This window comes from Petaurus breviceps, unplaced genomic scaffold (assembly GCF_028583685.1).
Source record: "Petaurus breviceps papuanus isolate PSGF00001 unplaced genomic scaffold, PetGlider_PUasm1.0 175, whole genome shotgun sequence".
Lineage (NCBI taxonomy): Eukaryota > Metazoa > Chordata > Mammalia > Diprotodontia > Petauridae > Petaurus > Petaurus breviceps.
Window position 1 is genome coordinate 42,004,338 of NW_027185764.1, and position 14,402 is coordinate 42,018,739.

The 14,402-nt window shown below is 38.1% G+C and overlaps 1 long non-coding RNA gene across 3 annotated transcripts in view; it reads left to right on the forward strand.

Moving 5' to 3' along the window:
• Nucleotides 1–14,402, forward strand: part of LOC138158824 (uncharacterized) — a 107,217-nt gene that overhangs the window by 42,115 nt on the left and 50,700 nt on the right. The window contains exon 6 of one of the 3 annotated variants that reach the window (XR_011167730.1): nt 12,506–13,496. The exons of the other annotated variants lie outside the window; for them this stretch is intronic. This is a non-coding gene — a long non-coding RNA (uncharacterized lncRNA). Of the gene's footprint in view, nt 1–12,505; nt 13,497–14,402 lie in introns of those variants that run through there. 3 annotated transcript variants of the gene reach the window in all.

Here is a 14,402-nt window from a genome sequence, read left to right on the forward strand (position 1 = left end):
GAGAGAGAGAGAGAGAGAGAGAGAGAGAGAAAGAGAACTCTAAGTATATATATATGTATATATATATATAAATATATAGTGTGTCGGTACAGATTTCTTTTTTATCTCTTTCTCAGGGCACAGATTTTATTGCTATCTCTCTTTCTGTCCCCTCTCTATCTAACCCCCCAACCCAATAAGCACTGAGAGTCTGCCTCCCACCCTGTGGAATGACAAAGACCATCAGTGTTCCTCACAACCTTATTATGATTTAAAGTATCTCATGAGACTAGTTAAAGCAATTGGCCTAAAGTTTTACTGTACTATTATTCCTGGAGGCCATATGTTCCATTGTTTGATATTATTGAGGGGGGACTCTTACTGAAGGAGGGTGTGTGAAGGGAGAGAGATGTGTGTATAGTCTCAGAGCAAGCTCTGGCATCCGTAAACATAATGCTGCTTCTCCAATCATTGAGGTTAGCAATACCTGCAGATTCTTTTCCTTAGGTATACCAGGGGATATTAGAAAATTTACCTCCATTAAAAATATTCTTTCATTGTATCATAGAGATTCAGGAGCATTTAAGAGTTTCATTTAGGTAAAAGATGGAAAATACCATGTAGCTACAGTTTTTATATTAAACCATTCTCATTTCTTTTGAGTCATATTTCATATAATAAACTAAATTCAGGCATGCTGTATCTGCAAAAGGGAAAAGAAAATTAATTACATATATATATATATATATAATGTTTAATATAGTGTTATATTCTAGCCCTAAATCTGATTGACAACAAGGTCTCTGAAGATTTGATTTGTGGGTGCTATTCACTAATTTAGAGTACACTTGCCTTACAAACTCAGTTATCCCCATTTCTGAAAACAGAAAAAGAAGGAAGCTTTTGGGGCCTCCAAAATACATGTTGGAAAGGCCTTGTAATGTCATCATAGGCAAACCCTTCAGAACTTTGCTAATAGTAATTACTTAAGACACTTGAACAAGCTTAGTTATCTGGTTTCCCAGTCTGTCACTGATTTTTATGCTTTTAAAGCAGCAAAATAGAAGGGAGAGGGGAGGAGGGGAGACTGCTAAAGGCAGGCATAGTGACAGCTGACAATCTGACAGGCAGCAAGGGAGAAGGCTGAACAAACTATAGAACTATCAAATGTAAGAATTTGAGATACAAGAATTCAAAAAACTTAGGCATCTGGGACCACTTAGGCACTGAGCGTACCAATATTTTGGGTGTGTTGCACAGAGCAGGGATTAAGAATTATAATTATGACCACAGGTTATCAAAGAAAGATGAACTTATTTTAAGCGAACTATACAAAAATCTTCATTGAAGTCCTACTGTGAAGACTCAATGTGGCATGGGTATAACTCTGTCTAGGGGTCACTCTCCATTAAATAAGTATCATAAGTAGAAAAAGTGGACATGAATGGGGAACATGCAATGAGGGCACATAAGGGGAGGTGCATATGCATAGGAAGCACATGTGTATTGAAGGATATCCCACACTTCTAAGCTCCATCTCTTCAGGGTGCCTGTTGGTCACTACTGTGAGATTACAGTGTCTAGAAAGACTCTCTCTGAAAAGAGTAGACTCATAGTTTTTAATCATAGCCATCATTTATAACCAAAGCCAAAAAGCAAGCCAAAGTACTCCCCAAACTAAGATTGTCTATTTTTTTAAACTACACTTCCCTTTCCTGCTGAAGGTCCTCATCATTATTCTAAATGCTATCCAATAATCCTACTTAAATCTGATTTGAAAACCTATACTTTCAGATTCTTTTTTTTGGGGGGGGGAGGAGGCATCTTAAGTGGGTCTCGAGTCCCACAGTATTTCTTATTTCCAAGATCCTCTGATCCTTCATGTAAAAAATAGTTAATATTTATATAGTACTTACTGTATGATGCTTATGTAGTTCTTACTACATAGTGCTTACATAGCCAGGAACTATGCTTGATCTTGAAAACAACCCTAGGTGGTAGGTTCTATAATTATCTCCATTTTATAGATGAAGAAACTCAGGTAAACAGAGATTAAGTGACTTGCCCAGGTTCATATACTAGTAAGTGTCTGAGGCCGGATTTGAACTCATGTCTTTCTGATTTCAGTCTAGCATGCTACCCACTCTTCTACCTTGCTGCCTCCAAAAAAGGAGTAAGGGGAAAGGAACAAAAACTTGTCAGGGAAGTCACATTCCATCTTAACGCTTTCTTCCAAATTCCTGCCTCTGTTGCATATTTGTGACTGGCATCAACCTTCTCCTCCTTCCCCTGCTCCTCCATGAGAAAGCAATGAACATTTTAAGAGTATTTTGTATTCTATTAACTAATACTTACCAATGCCTTTCTTAAGATTGAATGACTGAGAATATGCTATTTTCAGGCAGTCTTGATATTCTTTATCAGAAAAAGGTCCAGTTTTTTTCTTTTCACACATAGTCCTCTATTTCTAATAAAGGGCTAAATAAAATGGAGTCGTTCTCAGTCTAGCTTCTGCTCACCTTTCTAACCTTATTCCCCATTGCTCCCCTTCTTTCATTCTGCATTCGACTAATTGTTCCTTGGACTCAGTGTTCCATCTCCTGCCTTTTTATTTCCCCCAAACTTATAATACTCTCTCTCCTCAACTTCCTATTAGAATCATTAACTTCTTTTCCAGTTTCAGCTCAGATTCCACCTATTACAGGAAGTCACTCATGATCTAGTCAGTTATTAAGGCTCTATTTTGAATTCTTCAACAGAATGGAGGTTCCTTGAAGGCAGAACTAGTTCTATGTGTCTTTCTATTTCCCAAGCCTTACCTTAGTGCCCTGTACATAACTAGTGCTTAAGAAGTGCTTCTTAAATTGAAATGTTAGAAAAAAATAAGTTTTATAAGTTCAAAAATCAGCAACTTATTTGAGTCTAGCTCTAAAGGACTAAAACAGTTCTTTGGTAGCAGTAGATCCTTAATAAATGCTTCTTCAATAACTAAATCAGACAGCTTAGGAAATCAACTTATGATCTTTGAGGTACTTTGCAGAACTGAATCGTGTAGTTTGAAATTTTTAAATTATTATGATGAGAAAGAACAGAAAAGATAGATGTAGAAGAACCAATAATAGCTACCTTTCATTCCATTCTGTGGCATCCATAGGTAACAGCTCTAAATTTTATTATTATTTATCACATAATTATTAAATGCAATGTTAAACATTTTCCAAATGTGTGTGCTATGATGAAAGGATGAATAAAAGTTGTTGTAAGGAATCTCACATAAAGACCTCCATGTGATTTTCTAATAATGGATTTCAAGAGACGACCAGGAGAAATGGGATAGCCAGTGTTTTTGCTCAAACTTTTAAGTCTCATGCATAAGTGAAAATTTGCAATAAACTTGGCTTACATCCTAGTATACTTATATATGCTTCCCTTTCACCAAGTTCTGCTTCTGACCCTAGCCAAGTTATTTAACTTCTCAGAACCTTAAGCAGCCCTCTGTCTCTGTCTCTCTGTCTGTCTGTCTGTCTGTCTCTCTCTGTCTCTCTCTCTGTCTGTCTCTCCATGTATACACACAATACATATATAAATATATGCAAATGTACTTATGTATACATGCATATATACACAAGTATATATATGCATGCATGTGTATGTGTGTGTGTGTATATATATATATATATATATATGCACATATATTCATGCTAACCTTTGATCTAGAACTGTGATTTCATTGGTATACTGAACTACTGATGAGGAAACTCATCCAACCAATGTAGGTTGGTACCTATTCTGTGATTTACAGTCTCAGAGACTTCCCTGTGGTTTTGAGAAGTGACTTGCCTAGAGTCATTCAGTCAAAATGTGAAAGAGGTGAGACTTTAAGCCAGAGCCTAGATTTTCCTGATTCAGAAGTCAACTCTTTATCTACTATACAACACTGACATGCATATACATACACACACACAGAGCTATATAAATATGTATATTATTTTGTCTTATATATAGGGATATGCAAGGGGTCCTGAAAGTCTCAGTTCAGTTTTCTAAACAATAAAACTTTTGTGACATCCTATATACACCTCTCATGGATAGAGACAGGTGTAGGGATTGGTATAGGAATGAAGATAGAGATATGAATAGGGATATGAATTGGATAGGGATAAGAATAGTGGTAGGAATAGGGAGAGGACACAAATTTCATTGTTATTGTGAAATTTCAGTTGAGGGAATTCCCTCTGTCAATGCAGGTCAGTACTTTTCCTGCAATGTGTAATCTAAGAGAGTTGCCTGGGACACTGAGAGGCTTTGTGACTTGCCCAGGGTCACACAGACAGTATGTGTCAGAGACAGGACTTGAACCCAGATCTGCCTTGTTTTGAGGTCAGATCATTATGCCAAGCTATCTTTTACTGAGGCTACAAAAAATAAAAGCAAAAAAAAAAAAAACCCACATCTGACTTTTTTGTGTAAATCAATAAGGTAAAAATAAATGCACATAAAATAATGCATTAGGACAATATGAAGACTCACAAAAGAAATATTACACATCTTGATTGTGATTTTTATTGTCTTCTAGGTCAAGCTTCTGTCTGCGGAATCACACTTCTAAAACTGTAATGGTAATCGATGGGAAAAGATTTTATGTCCAAATGTTAGCATTATATACACTTCCAGATAGGAGTCAAACAGTACACCTAGGCTTATGGTTTTCAGCAGTTTTCCAGCAACACAGGTGATCTTAGCAGGAGAGCAGAGAACTGAGGGAGCCCCACAGTAGCATAGATGACTTACTGTTGTAACAGGGGATAATTTTATTGCAGCCATTGAGTTTTTTGTTGATTTATTTCTGAGAGCAAGAATGGATGGGTATATTTTAAGCATGAGGCAAAAGGGGTCATTAGTGGGCATTTTACAAGACTCCCCCTTCACAACATTGAAAATTTTTCCTAAAATGTGACCTAGCAACAGGATCCTTTCCTATTCTTAAGGCAATTTACTTTAAAAATGTGAATACAGCGACACATGAAATGATACTTTATGTCCTTTATATTTATATTTATTTGAAGGGGGAACACTTAAAAATAATGACTAGAGAGGAGGGACATTTGTAGGCAAGATCGTTTTTAATTTCCTTTCTAAAATTCTTTTTTTCCTTTTTTCTCTATAAAGTAATATATAGAAAATTGTAAAGAAAATGATCATTGTTTCTCTTCAATTTTTTTAAAAAAATGCTCACACTGGGACCCTCCAAACAGAGCCCCTAAATAACCAATACTTCTGTCTTTGAGGCATGACATGCCTTAGAAGTTGAAGGAAGAAGTAGAGGATTTGTCCTATTTGATCTATTCAAGCTCTCTTGGGGTAGCTTGCCTTGGGCTAATCGATCTAGAGAGAAATGCCTGTAATTTATGAAGGTGGTAGGTGAGCAGACCATTTAAGATCATTTCAGGGCATGGCTGGTAGCTCAGAGAGAATTTCTGGGTTTACGGCCCCCTAAATGACACTTCAGGCAGCCCTTGTTTCACTGGCTATGACCTGTTGCCAAGAGTCAGGTCACTATGTAAACAAGACCAGCTTCAAACTCACAGTGCACTGCTCCCCCGAGCAAGTGGTCATTAGTTCCAATCTCCCATAACCGCAACTCTGCTTGGGTTGGCTCTTTAGAAAAATTCATGGATAGGAAGCATTAGCACTCAGCAGCCTTCTGCTTTATTGCCCATTGTACTAAGTATGCTATCAAGATAAAATAAAAGCAATCATAACTCCCATGATCATTTGAAATAGGAAATCTTGTTTGCTTTTTTTCAATCATTCAGCTGCTCAAACTTGCATAACTAATCCCCAATAAAAGCAACACTCTCCTTAGCAATATCATAGGATGTGACTTTTTTCAAGTCAGGGAGTGAAACTCATTTATTTTCTTTCTGTGTGTCCCATTCAGAATATCTTCCCTTTTATTCCATTTAGACCATGCAACTTGAAAGGCAATAAGAAAAGGCAATATCACAGAGTGACTCACATCACACTGAATTTTATTGTAGTCTGACATTGTGAGTGAACCTCTGGAATGCTTGAAAGAAGTCGAAAGGCAAAACCTGCTTCTAACGGACTGAGAAGAAATATTCTGACATGGTGATAAGTGAGGTGAATTTCAGAAATCATGACTTGAAAACATTGTGAACAAGAGCTGCTTCAGTCTTCCACAGACTGGTAGCAACACAGACAGGGAAGGATCACAACCATTATGCTGGTTTCTTTTTTTTAAAGGGCAGGGCCTTAATTACATTTCTCTCTTCTCTCTCTCTCTCTCTCTCTCTCTCTCTCTCTCTCTCTCTCTCTCTGATTTTGTTTTATAATTGCAAAAGTTAAACCATAGCAGCTTCCTGTAAATTTCTATAAATAAATAAGTAAAAATAAAGTAAAATAAAGTCAAGTAGACCACTATTACTAAGAGCTCTATTTTTTTTTAAAGCAATTGGGGTTAAGTAACTTGCTCAAGGTTACAGGACCAGTTATTTTGTGTGGGGGCTAAGTATCTGAGGCTGGAACCGATCCCGGGTCTCCCAACTCCGGGGCCAGTGCTCTTACTCACTGCTCCACCTGGCCACCCCTAAGCTCTATTTTTTTGCACTTGGAATCTGCATGCACTGTTTTCTCAAGCAGCAATATTCTACCTAGGTTATAATTAGCAAATAGCATCTAGGGCAAAGTCATTCTTTTTCAATGCCTAAGGTATGTAGTGTTATTTGGTGAAGCTGATGATGGTAGTGGTGAGGATGTTGAGGACGATAACATATCCATTTATAGATAGTAATTTGATTTCAAAAGTACAATCTTGTGAAGTAGATGGGGCAAATATTATTATCTCCATTATGCACATGAGGAGACGGAAACTCAGGTGGATTACACAATTAGCCACGTCACCTAACTAGTAAGTGGTAGAGCTAGTTCTTAAATCTTGTTCATAAGACATTGTATTATAGGATCCTAGGTTTAGGGCTAGGAGGCAAATTAGAAATCATCTCATCTAAGCATTTCACTTTAGAGATGAGGAAACTGAGGCCCAGAGCAGTTCAGTGGCCCTTAAAACCTATATGGGTACTGAGTGGCAGAGGGGGAATTCAAACCTAAATTCTTAGGAAAACATGTAAGCTCTTCTTCTCTGTAGGTTTCTTCTATAGGTGAACATTAACTGAGCAGGGACTGTGTTTTTAGCCAGATTGTTCTAGGTGGCCTTGATGATGTATGAGGGGGAGGGGGAAACAACAAAAATCTTCCTTATGATGAATAGCATGATTTTTATCTGTGTTCCTTAATTCTTTTTCTTCCAACCATCCCTACTACTCTCCCCGTATCTGCTACCATTCCTCCGTGGAGCTGCCATTCTATTGTTGTTTTTCTTAGCGGGAGGTGGGAGAGCATTTCTGGATCAAACATTAACATGCTCCAAGCCATATACTGAGTGTGAGCCTGCAGGGCTGCTAACAATATTCTTCCTTCTTCCTATGGATAAGCTAAGAATAAATGGTATGGGAGAAGGGATTGGTCCATTCATAAGAGAGATTAATGCATCATAAACTCGCCAAAGTATATCTCTGGCAGTCAGTGATCACTGCAGACAGGCAAGTTAAGCCCAGTAATCCAATATAGAAGTCTGCCCTTACTGTGGCTACCCACAGAAACTATTTTGGAAATTTCCACCATACTTCCTTTTGATCTGACACTTTCCTAAGAAACTGTGATGGTGCTTTCATGAAGGCCATATGATCGATAAAGTTAGGCTGCCAAAACAGTGGTTATAAATCTGCTCATCCCCATACTCTTATTGCCACTTGATTGATCAACTTATGAGTTCTTGCCAGCTTGCTTCCTGATTCTCTTTGAATGCATCTCTCTCCTTCTCCCTCTCCCTCTTTCTTTTTCTCCCTCTCTCTCTCTGTTTACCCCCCTCTCTTCTCTCTCTGTCTGCCTCTGTTACTCTCTCTCTCTCTCTCTCTCTCTCTCTCTCTCTGTCTCTCTGTCTCTCTCTGTCTGTCTCTCTGATTTTTTCCTATTTCTTCTCTAGGAAATTGATGCACAATAACCAAAATCAAAATGATTAATTTGTGTGTATGTGTAGGGGAGTATAAGCGATTCACAATTTTTTTATTCCTGTTTCATAGTAACCCATGTCATGATGTCAATGGAAAATTTTTACTTTTGCTTACAATTAACTTTTTTCCCTTCATACTTTTTCAATGGGAGTATATTTTTGATGACTCCAAAGACCAATAAAAGAAATGGACTCAAATTATGGTTGAGGTTAATATAAACTCAAGAAAAAGAAAAGCTAAGCTTATACTAATTCTTGATTTTCAGTTTCCTAAGGTAGTGCCTTCATTAACCAAACAAGACCCTCTTTCAATGCAAGTACTTTAATCAGCCAGGGTCTATACAACCCAATACACTTATTTTTTATTTAGTGGTGGCCCCACCACTCACACACTCCATCATTTCATTTCAAACAGAGTGGGACATTTATTTCACTTCTAGAATGTAGTGAATTTGTTTTCATTTGGATTTGTGGGCCATGGAAAGGCATAAACACACCTTCCTATAGATAAAGTTCACATTTGTTAATAGTTGATATCCATATTCCGTGTAAATTACAAAGTTGCCACACTAATTCTATTTTTTAATTCCTTTTGTGGATTTAAGAAATTCTTGTGTTAAAAAGTGGTGGGACAAATTTAAAGTACTGGCTAGGACTTAAGGGTTTATTCCAAATCAATCAATACACACATATAGGTAAATCAGTATATATATATACTATATAGATATGCATACATACACACACATAAAATTCAATTTCAAAAGTGCTTTCCTTACAACAAACTTGTGAAGTAGATGGGGCAAATAGTATTACTTCCATTGTCCCAATGAGGATATTGAGGCTCATGTGGGTTAGACAATTAGCCATGGTCAGCAAAAATTCTTCTATGTGTTGGGTACTGCGGCTAAGTGTGGACAATGCAAATGCAAAGAGATTAAGAAAGTCCCTGCCTCTAAGGAGTTTACATTCTAATGAGGAAGACATCACATTTGAAAAGCTGAAAAGGGTAGGGGGAACCCATTCTGCTGGGCATCCTACAAAAAGTCTATAACATGCCCTGGAGAGGAATGAAGACAGTAACAATAACTGCCACTGACAGAACACTTCAACGTTCTGCCAAACAGAACTTCATGGTGATTCTCTAAGGTAGCAATTACAAGTATTATTTTAAAGATAAACAAATTGAAGCTCTGAGCAATTAAGTGATTCACTCAAGGTCACACTCTTAATATGTTTTAAAGGTAGAATTTGAACTCAGATCTTTCTGATACAAAGTCCATCACCCATTCTGTCATACTATGCCCCCTCTTAATAGTTGAAACTTGGCCTCCCTATACAATAAAAGGTGTGAGGCAGACTCAACATTAGAGACAGTTGGGTAGTTTCCTAAAGACTAGTATAATATGAAGGGAGAACTGAGGATTAAGGACATGATGTTACAATAGAATAAGGCCAAGTCAGGAGATATAATGAGTTGTTACATTTTGGAAAGTTTGTATAAACTTTAAACAAATACTTAAACTCTGATGCTTAGCTATTTTATGTTACATTTTTTCGTCCATCCATCAGCTTTCCTGGGTGTAATCTATGCTTTATAAAGCAGTCTATTTGTAGTCGGCAACTGTACAACATAATTTGATTATTTGGAGGACAATATTCTGAAAAATAACAATACAGTGGAAATGACTATCAAAAAACTTCTTTACTAAAATTATATATACTTTGTGCTGGAGGCTTCTCTCAGAGTTCAGAGTGACTCTTATTTAACAAAAAAGTCTGGTTGTCATTTTTCATATCCATAGAATATTAGAAGCAGCAAATCAGAAGTATTTTACCTGTATCTAATAAGATACAGGTAAAATGATAGCAAGAAGAATAAGGACTGATTGATAAACATTTATTAAATACCTGCTATGTTACTATGCACTAATGTTAAGTGCTAAGGGTACAAAAAGAGACAAAAGATAGTCTGCCTTCAGGGAGCTTACAATCTAATGGGGGAGACAACGTGCACACATATACAGGAAAAATAGGAAGTAATTAAAATAGAGAAGACATTGGAATAAGAAGGGTTGGGGAAGGCTTCCTGTAGAAGGTGGGATTTAAGTTGGAACTTAAAAGCAGTCAGGGAGATCAGTACATGGAGTGGAAGAAAAAGAATCTTCCAGGCATGGGGGACAGTAAGAGAAAATATCAGCAGTGGAGAGATGGAGTATCTTGTTCATGGAATAGTCAAGAGGCCAGATGGATGAAAAAGTGTGTTCTGGGGAGTAAGGCTTAAGAAGACTGGAAAGGGAGGAGGGAGCTACGTTATGAACGTCTTTGAATGACAAACAGAGCATTTTGTATTTGCTCCTAGAGTCAAGAGGGAAGCACTTTGGTTTATTGAGTAGGGGGAAGGTGACATGCTTGGACTTGAGATTTAGAAAAATCACTTTAGAGGTCAGATGTAGGATGGATTAGAATGGGGTGACATTTGAGGAAGGCAAACCCACCAGCAGGCTATTGCAATAATCCACACATGAGGTGATGAAAGCCTGCACTAGAGTGGTGACAATGCCGGAGGAGGGAAGGGGACATACAGGAGAGATGCTGAAAAAGTAAAATTAGCAACCTTTAGCTGCTATCATCCTGCCATTAAAGGAGGAGACAAACATTCAAAGCAGATATGTAGCTTCTGTATTATAGTTCAGTGTAATATGGTTATTAATAATGATTGCTCTGAGTCATCAAGAAAAGATTAAGTTGTGTTTAATCTTCTCTGTTTATTAATGCAGGGGCACAAGACATTTTAGGAAGATTTTCTATCAAACTGGTTAAAATAAAATGTTTTGGCAATTTTGAAAGTGTTTGATTTATTTGGAAAAATGTTTTTAATATGAAACTCAAATCAACTCAACTCAACACAAATTTATTAAATGAACACCATGAACAAGGCACTAAACCAGGTATTAGTAATACAAAGACAAAAATGAAATAGCTCCCATGGAGAAGTATACACATCTCATTCTTTGATGATGACAGATAATTCAGGTGCTGCTGCATTTAGAACTGATGGCAATTCCTATTCTAGTATTCTTTGTTTGTACTCCCTCGGGGAGTACCAACTTCCAGCACCATATTATTATAAGCTCTTTGAAAGCAAGGATTGTCCTTTGCTTTTTTTGTATCCTCAGCCTTAGTATAGTGCCAGTCACAGAGTAGGTGCTTAATAAATATTTATTTGCATTTTTTGTTTTCTTCTTTTTAAAATTAAATTATATATTTTTAGTTTTCAACATTCACTTCCATAAATTTTACATTTCCCCCCCCTATTCACATTTATTTAAAAAAAGACTGATTCCATAACTGAATTTGGGAGCAGTGAGTGAGGTCAGCCATTGGTCAAGAGAAAGTGCTAGGCTACTCACTGGTAACCAGTGTTGTGCTCACCATTATGGACATATGAGGTAGTATGCAATAGGGACATTTAAGGAGGAGGAAAATGGATTCTAACAATTTGTTCTTCCTGTGGAGTCTTGGGTACAGGCTGATTTTCTTGCAAAAGAGTAACTAAGAGTCAAGCCAATGTTTGTGGTACATGACTAATCCTCCTGGATTAGTCTGGATCATCAGGAGCCTTCTCTGTGTCATTTTTTTTCTTTCTGTATCTCACCTGATATCTTGTGAATGTTGTTGAAGGAACATGTGGTTTCAGTATTTCTCCTTTCCCTTGGCCACCTTGTGTGCTGAGGCTATGCTTGGTACCTCCTGCATGGCAGGTGTCAGTCGGTCAGTCAACTTTCTGATGAGGATTAGTCTGTGATGATGAGCCATTCTTGAGCCAGCATAAGCTACATTTTTGTTATTTTGCAGGCTATTCCCTGATAATTTCTTTTTTTTTTTTAAAGCAATTGGGGTTAAGTAACTTGCTCAAGGTTACACGGCCAGTTATTTCTGGGTGTGGTGCTAAGTATCTGAGCCCGGGATTTGATCCTCAGGTCATCCTGACACTGGGGCCAGTGCTCTTACTTGCTGAGCCACCTGGCCACACCTAAGCAATTGGGGTTAAGTAACTTTCTCAAGGTCACACTGTCAGGTGTTTCTGGGTGGGTGCTAAGTGTCTGAGCCTGGATTTGATCCCCCAGGTCATCCCGACAGTGGGGCCGGTGTTCTTACTTGCTGTGCTACCTGGCCACCCCATTCCCTGATAATTTCAGGACAAATCTAAGAGTCCCAGATGTAACAAGAGATGATCTGATTGTAATATGCAAAAGCTTTACTTCCACTAATGATTCCTCTGGAGTTAATTCCCTGACATTTAGAAAAAAGTCAAAGACAGCACTTGATGAGTGAGAATGTGTGTGGATAAGCTGTGATCTATTACAGTGGGTGGAATGTCTACATCTATTGTTCTAAATGTCTTCTCTGATACACTTGGTCTTCCTTTCCCAGGGTCAAAGTGGATTATTCCAGTTCTAGGACTTATATGAATGTGATGGAAAATGGTAAGGTTTCCCAAAAAATAACTGTTTTCAATACATCATTTTACATGTTCATCTAGTAGCATACCAGGATTACAATTTATTCATTCTGACTCTTCTGCTCTGAGGAAGAACAATCCTAGAGGAGGCATATGCATTCACTAAACAGAGAAGAGAAGAAGTTCTCATTATTTTCTCTTGATCTATACAACCACAATGACATCAATGGTCAGTAGCATCTTCATAAGCAAACAGGGTGTGGAATCATGGTTACCTGCCTTTTTTATTTCTTAAGGGAAGCATTTTTGAAATAACTGAAACAAAATATACAGATGAGCCAAAAGGACATGAATTAAAATGATAATTCTAGTCACTTTAGAAGCACTGTAGGAAGCAGAAGCTTGTCTCAAACTGAGATCTGTTAAAGTCCTTACCTTGAAAAGTCAAAGGTCCCCCACTGCATCCTGGGCCATCTCCAGTCATCCATATATATCTGGCCCGTGGACCCAGATGACTCCGAAGAAGACAGTGAGGCTGATGACTTTGTGCAGCCCTGCCTCACTTAAATCCAATTCACTCACTTGTCAGGGCATCACCTCCACGATGTCATGATCCTTTTCAAAAACAAAGGACATACAACAATAACAACAAGGGTAACACAAGATATGGGAACAGTGACAATTAACTTGGAATTCTTCTTCTTCATCTCTGCCCCCTCACTTCCTTCAAGTCCCAGCTAAAATCTCAACTCCTGTGACTCTTTCTGAAGCCTTTTCTGATTCATTTTAATCCTAGTTTCTTCCTTCTGTTGATTATCTCCAATGTTTCTTGTATGTATCTTATGTGCTGGTAGTTGTTTGCATATCATCTCCCCCATTAGACAATGAACACCTTGAGAACAGAGACTGCCTTTTGCCCTATTTTGTATCCCCATTACTTAGCATAGTGCCTGGCCCATAATAGGTGACTGATAAATGTTTATTGACTGAAATAAAGAGGTAATAATTTGATGGGTGACAATGGTTCTTCTAGTTGGACCTCGATCTTTAGCACCAGCTATAGGATATTCAGCTCATTTTCCTAAGCTCCCTCCTTCCTAATTGGTCTTGGTCATTATATATATTTGGTTTTAGTTCCCTTTATGTGACAAATACTTGACCACAGCCAAAAATCTGCCCCTCAATTCTTCAATCAGAAATGTGGGAAGCTAGGGTGCAGCTGAATCCTTTCCTTCCAAACTTCATGATATAAATCACCTTAATAAAAGAACTTGTTCTGTAAAATTGGATTCAGGCAAAAGGCTGCACCCAAATACCTAGAAGGTCACATGTAGCCTTGAGGCTGCAGGTTCCCCACTCCTACAACTGTCCTTCCCCTCCATGGTTTTTGGGGTGTCTTGTTCTGCTCAATTAGCAATGATCTGGGCACCTCCTGCCCCTCTCATTTGCAGAAAGAAAGACCTGCTTTCTTATCTGAGATTCAGAGTTTTTTCTTCTAGGTTTCAAGGTTTGGTGTTGATTCCCATCCCTTATCTAGAATTTTCTTTGCAGGAGTTTTGGGGTTATGAGGGTGAAGGTTTTTTGGGGGGTGGGATACAGGAACCATAAACCACTTTCTCAGCCCCTCCATTGAGACTTACATGCCTGGAAAGAAATTCTTGGGGCAGCTAGGTGGCACAGTGAATAGAGCACTGGCCCTGTAGTTAGGAGGACCTGAGTTCAAATCAGACCTCAGACACTTACTAGCTGTGTGACCTTGGGTAAGTCACCCCAATTGCCCTGACTTCCCCCTCCAAAATAATTTTATTAGTGACATCCTTCCTGTCTGTCTCAATCCTTAATAGTGATAGTGACATCAACTCTACCCCT